The sequence below is a fragment of the Dromaius novaehollandiae genome, chromosome 3 (genome assembly GCF_036370855.1).
Source record: "Dromaius novaehollandiae isolate bDroNov1 chromosome 3, bDroNov1.hap1, whole genome shotgun sequence".
Classification (NCBI taxonomy): domain Eukaryota; kingdom Metazoa; phylum Chordata; class Aves; order Casuariiformes; family Dromaiidae; genus Dromaius; species Dromaius novaehollandiae.
The window spans coordinates 111,135,406-111,152,547 of record NC_088100.1 but is presented as its reverse complement, the minus strand read 5'-3'; the positions used below and the strand labels follow the sequence as shown (position 1 = coordinate 111,152,547).

General features: G+C 42.1%; 1 protein-coding gene and 1 long non-coding RNA gene across 2 annotated transcripts in view; one reads left to right on the top strand and one right to left on the bottom strand.

The window, feature by feature from the left end:
• Positions 1-2,517: 2,517 nt before the first annotated feature.
• LOC135327941 (uncharacterized) lies at positions 2,518-7,689 on the bottom strand. Its single transcript, XR_010388599.1, has 2 exons — positions 6,664-7,689; positions 2,518-6,125 (listed from the first exon to the last, which is right to left on the bottom strand). It is a non-coding gene; the product is annotated as an uncharacterized LOC135327941 (long non-coding RNA).
• A 98-nt stretch (positions 7,690-7,787) lies between these two features.
• LOC112980510 (stonin-1) overlaps positions 7,788-17,142 on the top strand; it is a 49,547-nt gene continuing 40,192 nt past the window's right edge. Inside the window, exon 1 of the mRNA XM_064509785.1 lies at positions 7,788-7,952. The gene's annotated coding sequence lies outside the window, so the exon portion shown is untranslated. The remainder of the gene's footprint in view (positions 7,953-17,142) is intronic.

Here is a 17,142-nt window from a genome sequence, read left to right as displayed (position 1 = left end):
TTCATTTCTTCAGTGTTAGGCATCTCATGAAAAATCTCTCATCCTTGTGAAATAATTGGTTCAGATAACAGCACTATTTCCTATTAATGGCTTTAATGATACTTGGATCTTCAAAGACAAACTCTTCCAGGATTTAAAAACAAAACACTGTAGTAATATACCTATGCTTAACTATACATGTATTCTGAAAATATCCCCAGCAACTATTGTGTTTTCAAAATAAATATTTTTTACAGTCAAGAACTTGTATAACTTCAAGATAATTGTTCTCTTAGGAACTACACTTTCATGAGTTTTGAAAGTACTCAAGAAAGATATCTGTCATGAAAGCACCAAATAATTAATTGTCTTGGCTATTTTAGAAAGCCTTAAGATTGCAAAGGTCAAAGAAGACTTACCTGCCTGGAAGACTAACTTCTGAAGCTGTATTCTTAGGCCAAGGTCATCAGAAGCTCCTCAAGGTATTCTCACCACAATTTATGTATATAAATTACATATGGATACATACCTGTGACTTAACAAATAGTGATAATCTGTTCATTTAAGAACAGTAGCATTCATAATGTTTTTGCTAATTCTCTCAGATGCCGCCTTAAACAGGTCAAAGTTTCAGCAGTAGTGATGCTGACAACTTCACAGAAGATACAGTCCAGCAGCACTGGTATTAAGAGTGAAGCAGTCTTTCGCTTTGCTGAAATACATGGTTCATTCATGGAGGGTATTTTCCCTTTTTATTAAGCCAGCTTCACATCTACTTTATACTTGTAATCCTGTTGCCCCCTCTACTGTAGCATTGCTGATAGATGAATTGTATTTCTGGTGGGGAAAGGTCTCGGAAGCGACATGGTTCCCTGATGCTGATAACCACGATTTCGGGTGCTGCAGGAGACAGTCCCTGTTCAACAGTACTCACTATAACTACAAAGAAATTATTTGCTTGGGCATTCAGTGGACCAGTTGCAAACAGGAAAGGGAACCAACCTTTTACCCAAGTAGCACCTATGGTGAGACTAGAGAAATTACTGATGTTTTGGTTGGGAGTGTGAACTTTTTTTCTTACAAATCCAACTATATATTAAACTTCGGAGAACCATCTGTCTCTGTAATCTGGGCAAACAGTGTTCTTTAATGCCGTATGTATATAAGGTAACTTGAGAGCACTAGCCTATCAACAGCATGGTCATAATGAAAACAAAACTTAATGCAGTTACTTTTTTTTAGTTGCTACAAGAGGTCTGATTACTCTCTCTTACAAAGGCTAGATGCCACTCCATTAAGAATGCTTGTTTCACATTTTCTACTTCTGTTGCTACTTGCAGTATTACTCAGCAGTGAATTAAGACCATGTTTGTTTTAAGAGGCCATGTTTGTCCTAATTCCTGAGCATTTCTTTCAGTTACAAAGCTGGAGACTTGTTCTAACTGAAAGGGTGCCTGCAGGATTGCTAGCTTTCAATGAGCGATGGCTGCAGAGGGCAGCTTCAGGGGGCCTTTATAAACCACGGCCTCATGGGAGCTATGAAATCTACCACACAGAAACTTGCCTGGGGGCAGTTCTCCCTTTTTTTTTTTTTTTTTTTTTTTCCTGTGCATGTAGGCAGCTTTAGCCATGTCAGTGCTAATTCTGAATCGCTTGGCTTCTTACAAAAGCTTTAAGTACAAATACTTTCATTGCTCCAATCCTGAGGTTACATAGTTGAGCTGCAAAATAAAAAGCACGTGATTCTCACTGGGCTTAGTTTGCCTATCAAGCTACTAGGTTACCACTGCTATAAGAATTTTAGTTTTAAAATTTTGATATGTGAAATTGTAAAAATGAATATTTCCATAACTTCAGAAATCAAATGATTTATCTGTACTACTTTAACTCTAATTCACATTGTAAGTCCCAGACCTTATGAATTGATGAAGTCTTACCCAATGAAGTAACCTTTGAAATCCAGACCTGATATCAAAGCTACCTATTTACATTCTTCTGTAAACAACAGAGCTTGGTCTTGAGAAGCATGTAGGCCATAGAATTAGAAATCCAGAGTAGAATTTCCAGTGTTTTCAAGCACTACAAATTTTCTTTTATTAGCCAACTTGGAAACTAGTCTGTGGTAGCATTTAGCTTTTTGCAATTTTTTTTACCATATAAAGTTTATTGCTTCTGAAATAAGTATGTGGAGAGGGAAAAAAAACCCTCTAATGTCTGTTCCCCACCCCTTCTAGAGATTCAAGCTTTCTTCTTTTCTGACCTAGAAGACTTCAGCCTGTGCTTGAAGAGTAAACGCAGAGCGCTTCTCAGGAAAGATGTTTAAAATAAGTTATAAGCTTGAAAAAGTCTGAGCTGGGACCTTCAGTGCAGTTTCACTAGCGGTAACCTTTGCTATGAGGCATAGCTACAATACTGGCATCGTTGCTGCAACCCTTACACAGCTGTCTACCTAGAAACTTTCAAACTGTGTACAGTTTATGCAGTGTCAGCCACAGCAAATATTTACCTTGGGGCAGGGGAAATGAATTTCACCAAAAATTTGTTTTGAGATCTGGAAAGTCTGATTTATTTTCAGTCCAAGCAAGTGTACAAAACAAGTTTTCTTAGGTTATAAGCCTAGCCCAGGAGGTCAAAAGCATGTGAAGCCAGCTGCAGCAACAGGCACTGAATCTCTAAACAAAGGAATGCAATAAATGTGTTTGATTCCTGCCATGCAATACTTTTGCAATCAATTTATATACAGTGAATATACAGAACTTAAATAGTGAATATGCTAAACTTGTGGGATTTTTAGTAGCAATAGTTTTAAGTGAAAAATTAATTTAATAAGGAGAGAATTTGTTTCTGATATTTCCATGAACAAGATAACATCCTTCTTGAGAATTAAATTTGTTGCTAAAATAAAAGGCAAGGAAGTAGAGCAAAGAGTTATAAGTCTAGAAATGAGTGCTTTTCTGTCTTCAATTAATATTTGGTTCTGGCAGTATATGAACTGACAGGTTTCGCTTGTCAAACTAGTCATAAACAGTAAACAGTTTGTGGAAGAGGTTAATATACTGCAAATCATGTTAAGATCAACATAAGTATAAGTAGCAATATGAACTGACTTTAGTGCTAGCATTGTAAAATGTTGAATGAGTTTAATAACTGCCTGCAGCAATATATTGTATCTTTATGTAAAACACTTCAAAATCTATTTACTGTAGAAATAATTTTAATTGCTCTAAGTTGTTCTGCACATGCTATTCATTAAAGCCCAATTATAATAGGGTTTTTTAAATCTCAGTATCAGAATTTTTTTTTCCTGCTTGAGCTTATAGTGTTCCAAATGATGCTGGGGGAAGATGAGAATAGCAGAATTTTATTAGAGAAAAGTCCTGTTTTGAAGATGAATCCTAAATATTAGAATACTGATCTCTCTTACAATTTTGCAGAACTCTGTTCATGCCCCTGCCCTCAATGTTCATGTGCACACACAGTCTTATTTGATATTGAAGCTTAACAATGACCTTGATGGCAAGAAACAGTTTTGCTGCAGAGTGTGGTCTGGAGTGCCATTAGTCTCATCCTGTTCTCATATCCAGTCCCTCTGTGGTTCATCAGCATGAAGCAAAACTGAGCGCTCTTACAGAAAACAGCGGGCTTATACTTGCCTCAGTAAAGGAAAAATCTCATCTATTGTTAGACAAATGCTGACCTTGATAAAGAGAGATGCAAAATAATACCCTCTCCACTTAAGCTGAAAGCCATTAGAAAGGCTAACGTGGAAGCTAACGAGTAAAAGGATTTATTAAATGCTGTGGAAGAAGTACAGGAGATTCTGAAGGTCTCATTTTTGTGAAGTATTTCTAGTTTCCTGGCTCCTCCTGATGAAGTAGGAGGTAGCGATCTCGTTGCCAAGAGGTTCGGTGCATCTTGTGAGAAAGTGAAATGTGGAGACAGGAGGCTCCTTGTGCTGGAATTCCAGAAGGGAAGAGGCTGGAATCAGGTTCTGGCACCTTCGCTGCTTCGTGCTGGCGTGGTGGATGGTATAACAAGCTATGTAAACCCAGTGCTTGCCAGGGTTGCTGTTTCGTGATCTGAGTCTGGAGGCCTCAGATTGGCAGTAACGAAGAAATGTATTTAAAGAGAAAAAAATATGAATGTTACTATTCACTGGCTTGTAAGTTATGTATTAAATTATGGGGAAAAAAATTTGATGTATCAGAAGAAAAGACCACTAACTTAGGAAAACTAAAGTTGAAGCATCTGTTTTTCTTTCCCCTATTCTATGTATTTACTACTGATCTCCTTCTAAGGAGAGACTTTCAGTGCAAATCTTACACTGATATCTTCTCCTGCACATAGTTCCTGAAATGCTGTTGCCCTGTTCCCTCAGTCTGAACTGTAGTGATTTTAATTTACATTTACCAGAATAGGTCTTTGATACTATCACTTTAAGATATTATCTATGTTTATCATATTATTTAGTAAGTCTGTGACTTGAACAGAAAGCAAGTCCATTGTTCAAAGTAAGACTTAATAGGGAAGACGTGAGTAGCTGTGCTGCTCCTTAGAGAAGACTTACACCATCACTTAAGGCTGATCCTCAAATCTTACTTCCATGAAACATTGCTGTCCCTTATGCGTTATTGAGATTGAAAAAGATTCTGTCAGAAGTCAGTAGGTAACAGGCCATCAAGTGAAATTGTGTGTGATAAATACAGAATTCATTGGGAATATAATTTTAACAACTAGTACCTTACCGGACTCAAAATAAACAGTAAGAAACCATGAATGAAGACCTGGCTAACTGTATGGGGAGCTGGCTGGATTTTTTTTTTAAATTAAGACTCTAATGAAAAATGGAACCTTTTAAACCAAGAATTTTTTTCCTAGTGCAATTCTTATAATTGTAATAGTATTAAGCTAGCAGAGTAATTTACTTGTAGGAAAATCTGTACTGAACACTGTTGCGTTGCAAATGCAAACAGCCAGAGCCTGAATATTATTTCCCATGAATACGGTAGAAGAGTAAGATTGCTTGGTTTTCAGAGAAGGTAAGTAGCATAAATGAAAGCAAGTTACAAAGGGGCATCCCTCCCTCCTTGTTCTCTCTCTGCAGGTTTTTATGAAGGCTGAGCAATTTTGGTGGTTTATCCTGAAGAAAAAGGGTTGTCTTTTACAGAGATCTGCTGAGTGTTGCTGGAACGCTGCCCTTCTCCCTCTTTAAACAACGATAGAAATCTTTGCTGCCTTGTGTTTTTCATAATCAGTGCTCATCCTGCCTCAAGGCATTGAGTTTACTGGAGCCTGCCTGAACTCAATTTCTGTAAAGGCCTGTTTGCTTTGGGATGACTTTCTGACTGTGTAAGAACTTGCAAAAAAAAAAAAATCTCACCAGCTTTCTGCTCCAAGGAAAATCAGTCTTGGCTCACCCAGATTACACAGCAGTGTCTCATGTCCTCATCTCAGGCTGCTCGCATGCTTACTCCAAGCCTGTTCCCTAAGAGGTCCCCATCTCAGTAAAACAGTGATAGTTAACCTCTGAATTTCTCAGTCTTTTCAGTAGTCTACCCTTCTGCGTTGCTCTTTGGTTGCAATTTATCTTCTGTTACTGTCTGGGACAACAGGAACAGATTTTTCTCTAGCTGGATGGGGGGGATCATTTCAGTCACCTAATAGCCTGCAGTCTTTTCTCACTGCCCATGTCCCTGTGGCTGGTCCACCACACATGAAGTTCTATCCCAAGCTTTGAGTCTCATCTTCATTAAAACACAAGTAATTTTTTTCTTTTAGATATCCCTTTCCTGGGGCATGAATCCGTTGGGCACAGGGAGAGCCTTCACCTTTCTTTGACGGTGACCTCCCTCTTCTGGGAATAGGAAGATTGACAATGCGGAGAAGAAAATGGCTATTTCTACACAAATTGGAAAATGACCATAGCTTAACATCTTGCTAAGAAACCAGCAAGTTATTTTTTTATTTCAGACACATGCTAAAAAGCTGTGGAGCTGTATTTGGGTGTTCAAGACAGCACAGGGCTATCAGGGAGACCTGCAGGAAGGGTGCACAACTGGAGAGTGATCCTGGAGTCCTCGTCCTCTTCAGAGGCGTGAGGCTCTTTTACACGAAACTCTTCTGGATGGGACATGCCAGAAGGTACCCTGCGGATATAGTTATGACCAAAAAATTATCTTTGGCTGAAAAATTTGCAGTGTGAACACACCCACAAAGATCCTTTAACTGTGCTTACTGGTAAGTAACTTTTCTATGCTGCTGCAGCACGCATTACCATTGAAACAAAACCTTGCTTTCATCAGTCATTTTCTTTCCTGGTTTCTACATTTTACAGACTCCACAGCTGCTTGGATAACTACCTTACTTTTCACTTACACAGAAATTAAATTAAATTGGTACACTTAGAGTACCCCTCAGTACTGTTTTGAAAGAAGATTGTGAAGCATTTCAAAAGAGCTCTGTATTATTTACTGCATGGATCAAGATTTGCATGCATGTCACTTGTTATCAAGAGGTGGTGAAAAATCAAACCTGGAGATGCTATATCGCATTATATAAATTATAACATCTAAGAAAAGTTGGTACAGAGAGGCATGGATATCTCAGTATTCTAGCAAACAAGACTAGAAAGTAACTTTCTGTTTTAAATTAAAACAAATGAGGTATGTGAGAATAAATACTTACTTTTCCTCCACTGAAAAGGAGGCACTTATCCTTTGAAGAAATTAGTTCTGTGCCGAGGAGTTAAATAGAGCAGAATTGTAGCTTCACCAAAAGACTCGTTCAAACCCATAAAACCTTACCGACTTGCTGGTTCAGTGGTTTGCACACTTACTGTAAACTGGGGAAAGGGCAGGAAATGAAACAAGATTAGGCTGTAACTGCAGATTAATGGCTCTGATGGTCTTGCTATTCAGCAGATCCCGTTCTGTTGCTTGAATTTCAAGACAAGAGGAAATTGTTTAAAGGAATTTGTGGGATGTGTGCAGTACAAGAGGGAAATTATCTTGCACCTATTAAAGACTTGACCTTCAGGGTAGTGCTTGGTAGCGCTGCAAGAGAAAGTGTGTTTGTTTCCAGAGACTGCTTTCTCTTTGTACATGGCGTCTGGCCTGTATCTCCTGTGCAGTGCATTCGCTATCCTTTCTCAAATTTTGCCAAGACCTGCAGAAGATGTACTCCAATGTAAATGTGGGTGAAATCACTTTGATTGCTCATTCAAGGATTAAAATAATAGCCTTACTAAGGGGATGTTATCCAGTTTTTTCTTTTTTTAACTGACTTGTGCTGGATGAGCTCTTTGAACAAGGGTTAGCACAAAGGGCTCTCAGTCCCTGACCAAGGCTCCTGGAAGCCGCAGTGCAAACTCATTGCAGCGGTAACAGCGCTGGCGTATGCCTCCTCTGTCCCACGTTGTTGCCGCGGCTGTTTTGGGGGCCTGGCTGTCACAGCGCGCCCCCCTGCCCCGTGCGCGTGGCCATCCGCCAGGGTCCCTGCAGCCGGGCCGGGGGGCTGCCTGCCACTGGCCCTCCTTGGCCTTGGCATGAGATGCAGGCGACTAGCCCGGACTGGGGCTTTCAGTTGCTCCTAGCTCATTTTGGGGTGGTTCCCCTCGTGTTTTGGCCTTTTTCTGGTTTTAAACTCCTCGAAGGAGCGCCAGCCAGGTGGTGCGGAGGTGCCCGAGAGGCCGCCCAGCCCCGAGGGGAGCCCGGCCCGGCCCTGAGGGGAGGCCTCGGCCTGCCCTGGTCTGGCCCAGCCGCCGCGGACGAGGGGACCTCAAGCCGCTGCCCCGGGAAGCGGCGGGTCCGGCCGGGCGGGAGGCGGGTAGGGGAGCGGGAGGCCGAGGCGGGGCCTGGCAGCCGGCCTGGGGGCGCCGCCACCGCCTTCTCCTGCCACCCGGTGGCTGCTGCCTCCGCCGGCGGCGGCCAGTCGCCAATGGCGGCGCCGAGGCGGTGACTCCCCGCGCCGGCCGGGTAAGCGCGGGCCGGGGGCGCCGGGCCGGGCCGGGGGCGCGGACGGAGAGAGGGCGGCCGGGAGGGCGGCTGTGCCCTCCCCTCCCTGCCGGGTGCGCGGGCGTCGACCCCGCCGCCCTCTTGGGGCTCCGAGCGGGGAAGCGGCGGCCTCGGCGGCGGGAGCTGCCCGGCTGCGGCTGGGCCAGCGGGTGCGCGACTTTGTTCCGAGTGAAGGACCTAATTTAAAAAATATTTGGCTCCACTTTTGTTTGTTTTTTTTGTTGTTTTTGTCGGTAACGGTGGTGAGGCTCGGCGGTTAGCGCCAGGCGTCCTGCGAGCTCCCGTTCCCACGGCCTTTGCCGCGCGGGGGGGGCGGGGGGACAGTCAGGACGGTTTTTAATCGTTATTTATTTATTTATTTATTTATTTAATAACTGAACCGAAATTAATTCCCGGAGTCCTTCTCATTTTCTAGTAACTCGGCTGGTGATAGTGAGCTCCGCGCACGCGTTCCCCCGTGTTTTAAGTGGTTTGAAGAGAAAACGTGGATTTACCTATTTATTGCTCTGAAAGCGAACTTACGGCAAGCAAGTGTTACGAGAAAAAAAAGTTAGATTAGCTGCTTCCTTGAAAATAGCTATGAATAGCCCTATGGAGATGAATGCTTAGTACTACGCTATATATAAATAGTTGTAGTTGAGCACAGAAGTAGTTTGCCCAGCAGAAAATGTGGCCAGAGGTTACACTTAGCTGGTACTAGCATTGTAAATCAAACCACTGGGAAATTCTGAGTTAAGGCAGGTATTCTTTCCTTGCTGCTCTTCAGATCTGATTATTCCCTTTCTTGCTGTCTCATTCTACACGAATTAATGTTATTTTCTGTAACTGTTGAGATTTGTAGGCTTAATGGTCTTTTTTTTTTTTTTTTTTTTTTTTTTTTGGTATGGGTACCCAAATGTAGGTCTCTAAATCCCAAATTCAGGTAAAGTTGAGGCATCTGTGTATGAATGCACTTAAATGCGCTTAATTAAACAAGTAGAGATCCACTATCATGGACTTTGTTTTACTTCATGCATTGGTGTAGCAAGATTCCTCTGTTCCACCACTTTTTTTCTTACAGGTTTTATTAGTATGCATTTCTTTAAGTCTTTAACTTTGGGAAAACAGAATGTACACGCATATTAAAAAGAATAATAATTTGGAGAGGAGTCCAATTTAAGCGTTTTGGAGGAAAGACTTATGAATTATACTTTCTGAAATGACTGTCATCAGTATCTATTAAAAATACCTCTATCCAACTAAATACATAAGGATTTAATTATGACATTCCTTCTCATTAATACTAGTAGTCTTATCAGGCTGTAAGAAAGTGCAGAGTTTCCTGCAGTTTAAAAGAGGGTTGTTCTGTTCAAAAATGTTAGTAGTAGCTATTATATAGTACTTTTCATCTTAAAAGAGCTCTGCAAGTCTTGTGCAGTATGTCAGTCTGTCGGAAGGTACTCGCTCTTGTTTATTGGCCACTAAAGCACTGAGGTAATTTTAAATGCCGATTTTAAAAACTGACTCTAACCCCAAAAAAGAGACTTTATTATGTTGTTCAGTGAATATGCTAACTCCAAGGATAGTATTTCAAATAGCCTCCTAGTTTCTTCTTATTCACTGCTGAGATTTGTGGAAGGAGCTTTTGAAGTGTCCTTTTTGTCATGTATTCTGTTTTTACCATTTCATCCATCACTTCGCTTGGGCGGTACAAACACTAGCCTAGGATCAGTTTTAGATTTGTTTCTCACCACAGTCTGTTCAATGTTTTGATACATGATCTGTGTGCCAAAGAGTTCAGGACTTTTTTTCATCCAGAGGACAGCTCAACTCTCAAAGAAGTCTGTTGCTGTTAGAGAGGCAGAGCCGTACATGACTGCGTTTCTGCCACTCAGTAACGCAACCTAAGTCTCTCCCTCTGCGAAGGGGGAGGGCAGAGGGAGTGGTTTGGGATGCTGAGCTACTTGCCAGAGCCCTCTCCAGTGTTGTCATGACCGGAGGACTTTTGTGGGATGTTTGCGCATTCCTGATAGTAACATGTTTCCTAAACAAAGTTTAAAATTAATTCGGTGGATTCAGTAACATTCCAATAGTTTAGTGACCTACGTAAGCAGTGTAAATAAAAATAGATTTATTTTCCTCTCTCTTTCAGGCCAAAGCACTATGGTGTGTTTGTTGGGCTCTTTTGTTTAAAAAGAAAAACAACAAAAACTTCTATACTGCAAAATGTCAGCTAGTGTCAATAGACAGTATACGTGAAACCCTTCTGCAGCTGTCCATTGGCTCTCTGAAATCTGCCTACAGAGCATAAGTTATGCAGTAACTATGGTAATGCTGAAGAGTAGTGTGATTCAGAAAGCATTAAGTAGGACCGATTAAGTAAACTGAATGAAAACTGGAACACAAGCACCTTTATCGAATACACCGGCAGTCTTTTCAACAGCAAAACAGCCCAGTAACTTTAGCCTCATTGTGTGTGCTCCTCTCCCCCAATTATCTTTTAATTGGAGGTTTTCATTTGTATTAAGAAGGGCCCAGTAGATAGGTGTGTTGTATAAATGAGAGAACCATGCATATGTATGATGAGGTGAATTAAAAATGATTTACATATCTTCTCTAACCAGATACTGGGAAGAAAGAAAACCCTGTCTTAGAAGGCACTGTGATAAACAGGAGGGAAAAGAATAGAAACTTTTAAAATGTTTCCAGTTAACGTATTGATTTGATCATACTTGGTTTTTTTTCTTCTAGAAAAGAGAGTTTTTCTTTTAAAGATGTTCAGTATAACACAGAGAATCATTTTGTGGTTCTTATGGTTTAACCGTGTTCCCATTTGAGTTAGTAGAAATACTCCTGCTACGTTGGGTAGGAGACTCAGTCCCTGAGAGATCTTTCCTGATGGTCACCTCTTTGCCAGCACACAGGCCATGAGTATAGGTACACCCCATCCCGTCTTCTCGATTATGAATGTGAACTCCAAAGATGCAAGGGAGCATGTGCTGCAAAACGTATTACTTAGGCCTGCTACAGTCAGTTACTTTCTGGGATATGCAAAGGATAACATCTCAGATATTCAGCATTTTCCTGCTTGTAGGATGGGTTTCCTCGGTCAGTTCTGAAGGAACTGATGGAGAGCTTACAACTGAGGGGCCTGAGAAAGATGCTGAGACTAGTGTTGAGCACTGTACTAGTACTTACCATTCTTGTAGTTAGACCTGATGACATATCACAGGTAGAGTCTTTTGGTAATCTTTGTTTCTTTCTTTTTTTTTTTTCTTTTTTTCTTTTTTCTGTTTTTTCCTGCTCTCCTTTCCCCTTCCTTTCCCCTTCCTTTCCCCTTCCTTTCCCCTTCCTTTCCCCTTCCTTTCCCCTTCCTTTCCCCTTCCTTTCCCCTTCCTTTCCCCTTCCTTTCCCCTTCCTTTCCCCTTCCTTTCCCCTTCCTTTCCCCTTCCTTTCCCCTTCCTTTCCCCTTCCTTTCCCCTTCCTTTCCCCTTCCTTTCCCCTTCCTTTCCCCTTCCTTTCCCCTTCCTTTCCCCTTCCTTTCCCCTTCCTTTCCCCTTCCTTTCCCCTTCCTTTCCCCTTCCTTTCCCCTTCCTTTCCCCTTCCTTTCCCCTTCCTTTCCCCTTCCTTTCCCCTTCCTTTCCCCTTCCTTTCCCCTTCCTTTCCCCTTCCTTTCCCCTTCCTTTCCCCTTCCTTTCCCCTTCCTTTCCCCTTCCTTTCCCCTTCCTTTCCCCTTCCTTTCCCCTTCCTTTCCCCTTCCTTTCCCCTTCCTTTCCCCTTCCTTTCCCCTTCCTTTCCCCTTCCTTTCCCCTTCCTTTCCCCTTCCTTTCCCCTTCCTTTCCCCTTCCTTTCCCCTTCCTTTCCCCTTCCTTTCCCCTTCCTTTCCCCTTCCTTTCCCCTTCCTTTCCCCTTCCTTTCCCCTTCCTTTCCCCTTCCTTTCCCCTTCCTTTCCCCTTCCTTTCCCCTTCCTTTCCCCTTCCTTTCCCCTTCCTTTCCCCTTCCTTTCCCCTTCCTTTCCCCTTCCTTTCCCCTTCCTTTCCCCTTCCTTTCCCCTTCCTTTCCCCTTCCTTTCCCCTTCCTTTCCCCTTCCTTTCCCCTTCCTTTCCCCTTCCTTTCCCCTTCCTTTCCCCTTCCTTTCCCCTTCCTTTCCCCTTCCTTTCCCCTTCCTTTCCCCTTCCTTTCCCCTTCCTTTCCCCTTCCTTTCCCCTTCCTTTCCCCTTCCTTTCCCCTTCCTTTCCCCTTCCTTTCCCCTTCCTTTCCCCTTCCTTTCCCCTTCCTTTCCCCTTCCTTTCCCCTTCCTTTCCCCTTCCTTTCCCCTTCCTTTCCCCTTCCTTTCCCCTTCCTTTCCCCTTCCTTTCCCCTTCCTTTCCCCTTCCTTTCCCCTTCCTTTCCCCTTCCTTTCCCCTTCCTTTCCCCTTCCTTTCCCCTTCCTTTCCCCTTCCTTTCAACAGGGGCAGTCATAAGTGTAAACTTCTTTCTGGATCTTTTCTTATTTACCAGCATTATCCAGATTTGGTGGTATGATGCAAGACATGATTGCATCCTCTCCAAACAAAAGTTAACTGTAGCAGTGAATTGAGAGAAGATTCTTTTTCGATGTTAGGAAGTGCTCATTCAAAGTCTGTTATTCTTGAATGCTTTATAGCTGGAGGTTGACTTCTGATTGACTTCTCTGTGCTAACTGTTGCATTTATTGATTTATACGTGTTTTGTCATGAGCATGCATACTGGATAAGTCACACCAAGTAGTACAGGAATTGGTGCAAGTAGCTTTGTAGTTCCTGTCAGGTGAACAAGCTGGCCTTAGGATAAGAGGCCTACTATTGCTTTTTGCAGCTTGCGCTTGGTATGTACGCTGATGAAGAGAGACTTCTGAGTAACTTCCAGAAGCTGCATCAAATCACTGTGCTGGTATCTTCACCAGTGATACTTAAATTAGCTTTCTATAAGTTTATTTTATCTCTTCTCGCAAGTTGTGTTCCTGATAATAAACTCTGCAAAAAAGCCTTGAGAGGTGTGGTAGTTCAGCCCCTAGGTGATGGCATTGCAGCAGTTCATGCAGGTCTGTCCCTTTCTGCAGAGCGTGCCCTTGGCACGTCCCCTAGAGTCCTGCCCACAGATTTCTGGTTGAATTTTGTCTGTAGACTCTCCTGCTCTAATTTTTATTCACAACTATAAAACACTAAAGGAATATTCTTGTTTTTCTATAGTGCCAGCTTAAAATTAAAACTAACATACCCTACACCCACACTTCCAGTCAACAAGTAAGCTGGTGTGACTCATCCCATGACTATGTGACTGCGGGAGCAGTGCAAGGCAGAGTGTGGGAATTGTGATTTGTGATAGATGGGGAGATCCGTTCAAGCTGATCATGCCTCACTCAGGGCCAGTCATGCATGCTGTTTTATTGTCTTTCTGCGGCAGCTTTGGAAATTACTTCACATTTAAGTATTAGGGAGGGTCTAATAGAATGGATCGGGAAATAAAAAGGAGTTTGTTTGCAGTGTGTACCAGTTGAGGTTTGGGGTGGTTATTCCATGGCAAAGATGGAAGTTGTTTCTAATACAAATGCTAAGTTTAATATATAAACTGGAGGGTCATCCTGTCTTATGTTGCCGTGAGCTAGAAGAGCTATTTCTTTGAGAAAGACCCACTTCAGCAACAGTCGAACAAACTAGGATAGTTATTAGAGACGTGAATCTGGCAACACTGCTGCTTTTCTTTCATTTTCTTTTGAGAGCTTCCTGTAGGTTTTCCTTCTTATGTGAATTTCCTGTCTGTTTGCATCCTTGAAGGCATCAGATGTGGTTCTGAGAAGTTGACAAGCAGACATTTCTCCAGGCCTTGCTCGTCGGATGTCACTGCAGCCGCCATCCCGAGCCCTGGGTGCTCTGCCTGGTGTGCACAAAGTGCTGCTGCTGTAGCTGTTGTTATTTGCCCTTATGGTAGTAAGTCCCCCATGCCACAGACCGTGTTAAACCATGCTCACTAGAAGCTTTTTTTAGCCTCTGCGTTGTCCTTTTGCCCAGCAAGAAAAGTAAATTTTGTGTCTACTTGGACTGCATTCACATACTGCGGTGCCAGTTGACTTTCCAAAACCTGAAAATCCTGCTGTGGGTGGACTGTGAAGGAACAACATACATCATCACAAAGATTACCCTTCCCCAGCTAGGTTTTTGGTATAGGAATTCATCAGAGAAACTCTCTTATTAACATAAAAATGTTGGTGCTGAATGGTGCTGGCCAGTATTTCCTTTTCTCTGTGCCTTGCCAGCAATCAGAAATTGGAGATTCTCATATTGATTTTGGTAGATGTCTGCTGATAGCACACTGCTGCTAAATGTTCTCACCTACAAGGGTGATGCAAAGGGCATATGGTGAGCTTTAAAAATTTAGAGAGGGTGGGGAGCGCTCCATTGACCAACAAAGTGTGGGAGTGCCAATGATAAAGCATTTGGGCCAATTAATGGACTTGACAGATTTTAATAACATAATAATCTGTCATGCTTTTATGTTTGCTGTAGTATTTGCATCATAGGTACTGATTTTTTTTTTCCCCTGGCATAGGCAAGGTCTGGCAGGGAGATTTGCTTTATTCCCATTCCAACTTTAAGCTGTGCAGGGCACAAGGAAGCAGTGTTATGTTGGTACCCTTGAAAATGTCAGTGATTTTTTCAGACTTAGGTGTGCAAATACCAGTCGCCTTGTTCGCAAACTCCCCTTTGACTTGAGATGAGAAAGAGTTACAGTGAGAGGTGTTTGTGTGAGTTACCCTCGCCTCCACTCCGGTGACATGAGCACTGTCAACAGCTGAAAGCTTTTAATTCCTATAGCTTTTGGGGCCAGGAGTATGGAATTCCAAATTAAACAGATTAGCTACAAGTTCAGAGCTTTTCCCAGATGTGCTTATACCCCAGAGAACGAGCAATGTAAATATAAGTTCACATTATGCTTTGAAGTCTGTGTACATTTTTGAATGTTACACCAGTGACTTATTTTCTAAAAGCAATGAAATGAATAATGCAGTGGGAGACTTAATCTATGTATATGTCTTTGCAGTCAGTTATGCCTCTTGGTTATATTTATTTCAGAAGTATAGATTGGCGAACTTTTTTTTTCTTTGTCTAACAGAAGTAGAGAAGTTAAGTAAAAATGCAGCCATATGTAGTCTCAAAATAAAGTTTGAGGGAAATCAGCATAAATCAAGCAGTATTTTACATGGAAGGTATGTTTTACGTTCTTCGCATAGTTAACTGATAAACAAAACAGCGGTACAAAGAATATGGCTGTAAAATGCGGAGATAAATCTGCCATATTTTACCTAGATATTACAAGCATTTACAAACATTAGGGTATTTTACATACCATATGTCCTTCATTACTAAAACTGCAGAAAATCTGTAATTTCCTGTAAAATCGTTACGCTTTATGGCAAAACACTTTAAGAGTTGTCTTCATGTTTGTACAATAAACCATAACAGCTCATGTGGTATCATTATGGGACAGCTTCACCCCATCGCGCGCAGCATGCAGAGTTTTGCGCCTGAATTTCTGCGTGGCGTATGCACAGAGGACAGCGTTGTCCATCGGGGACCTCAACAGTACCACGTGCTGATGCGTAGTAGTCTGTGGGGTCCGTAGTCTTTGCGGATGCCGCGTTTCTGGGGTGCTTTAACCCCTGGGTCCTCGTGGGCTACCTCAGTGGCTTAGGTTGCTTTGCTCGCCCTGACTTTAGTTCCCACAGGAGGAGGTTAAATATAAAATGTGGGATCTTGGGTAGGTTGTGTGGAGGGTTCAGCTTGTTTTGAAGGGATTAGTTAACTGCTTTCTTACACTGCGTGTGTGTGTGGAAATTATAGGATATATGCGTGTTGCTGAGTTGGCTTTTTTTCCGAATTGGAAACCATTAGTTATGTTGACACAATAAAACACCACTGTGAAAGTGGCATGCGTGAGATATGTGCTCAGGTGTTGCATCGAGGACTTATTTAGAGAATATGTAGCTTTAATAGTGTTGAAGCCACAATGATCTCAGGAGCTAGAGAGGTAATAATGAATGCTTTTATAAAATTATGCCTCCCTCTGTATCTTGGAGTATGAGCACAGTCTACTAAACGTTACGTGCTCTTGCTTCATGCTTTGCAGGAGGAAAGTGTATCCCTGTCACTCCCAGGCAGCCCGTTTCCATTAGCTGACCCTGTTCCTCTTCAATCTTAAAAATAAATAAATAAATAAAAATTGCCCATCGTTTGGTGGGGTGGCAGGCGGCACCTCAGCCAGGTGGCCACCAGCCCACGGGGCTGCTGGACACCAGTACCTCGCGTTGCACCTTGGAGAGGCAGGGACTTGCTACTCCTGCTTTCTGCATGGAAACAGGTAAAGGTATCCTCCAACAAGGCACCAGCGTTGAGCAATATTTCACCCGCGGATGTCATCAGGGATGACATCTTTTAGATGCAACAACAGAGCCAGTAATAGCTGTGGCCTATAAAGTCTCTCAATAACAGGACAGGAACGCACTTCCTTACATCCTTGGGGGATTAAAGTGAAGAAATTAAGCCACATCTACTATTCATGAAATGCTGAGGGCTGAGTTAACCTGATGAACGTGAAGATTGTTCTCAGGCAGAACAGGATGAATTGGGCTGAGTTTCAGCTTTTGGGGTCACCGGTATTGAATTTAGTATCAATAGTTATTTCAGCTGGAGTTTTTGTTTGTAATTTTAATATTCTAAAAATGGTATTTCCTGTCACATTTCTGATTGAGATGCCACATATGCTTGTAATTTAAACGTTATGGGCTGCATAACATATGTTATAACAGAGATCCATGGCATCTTTTATCGTTTTCCTGTTACCTAAAACTTTTGGGTTACGTTTACGAGAGTCCCATGGTAGCTTCTTAAGAGTCAAACCAGATCTATTTTAAAGTTCTGTTTTACTGCCATTTAAGGGAAGAATATCTTAATTCTTAAGAAGGAATGTTGCAGCACTTGCTAGGCAAAAAAGATCTTGAGATAAGATACTGATTTGTTTTGCAGATGTAAAAGCATCAGAGAAAAACTACATAATGTAGCATAAGACTGTAAATGTTTTCTTTTAAATGCTAGATGAATGGCACTAGTGCTACCTATAATATATGAGAGGGTGTGTTTCCTTTTATTAGTATTAC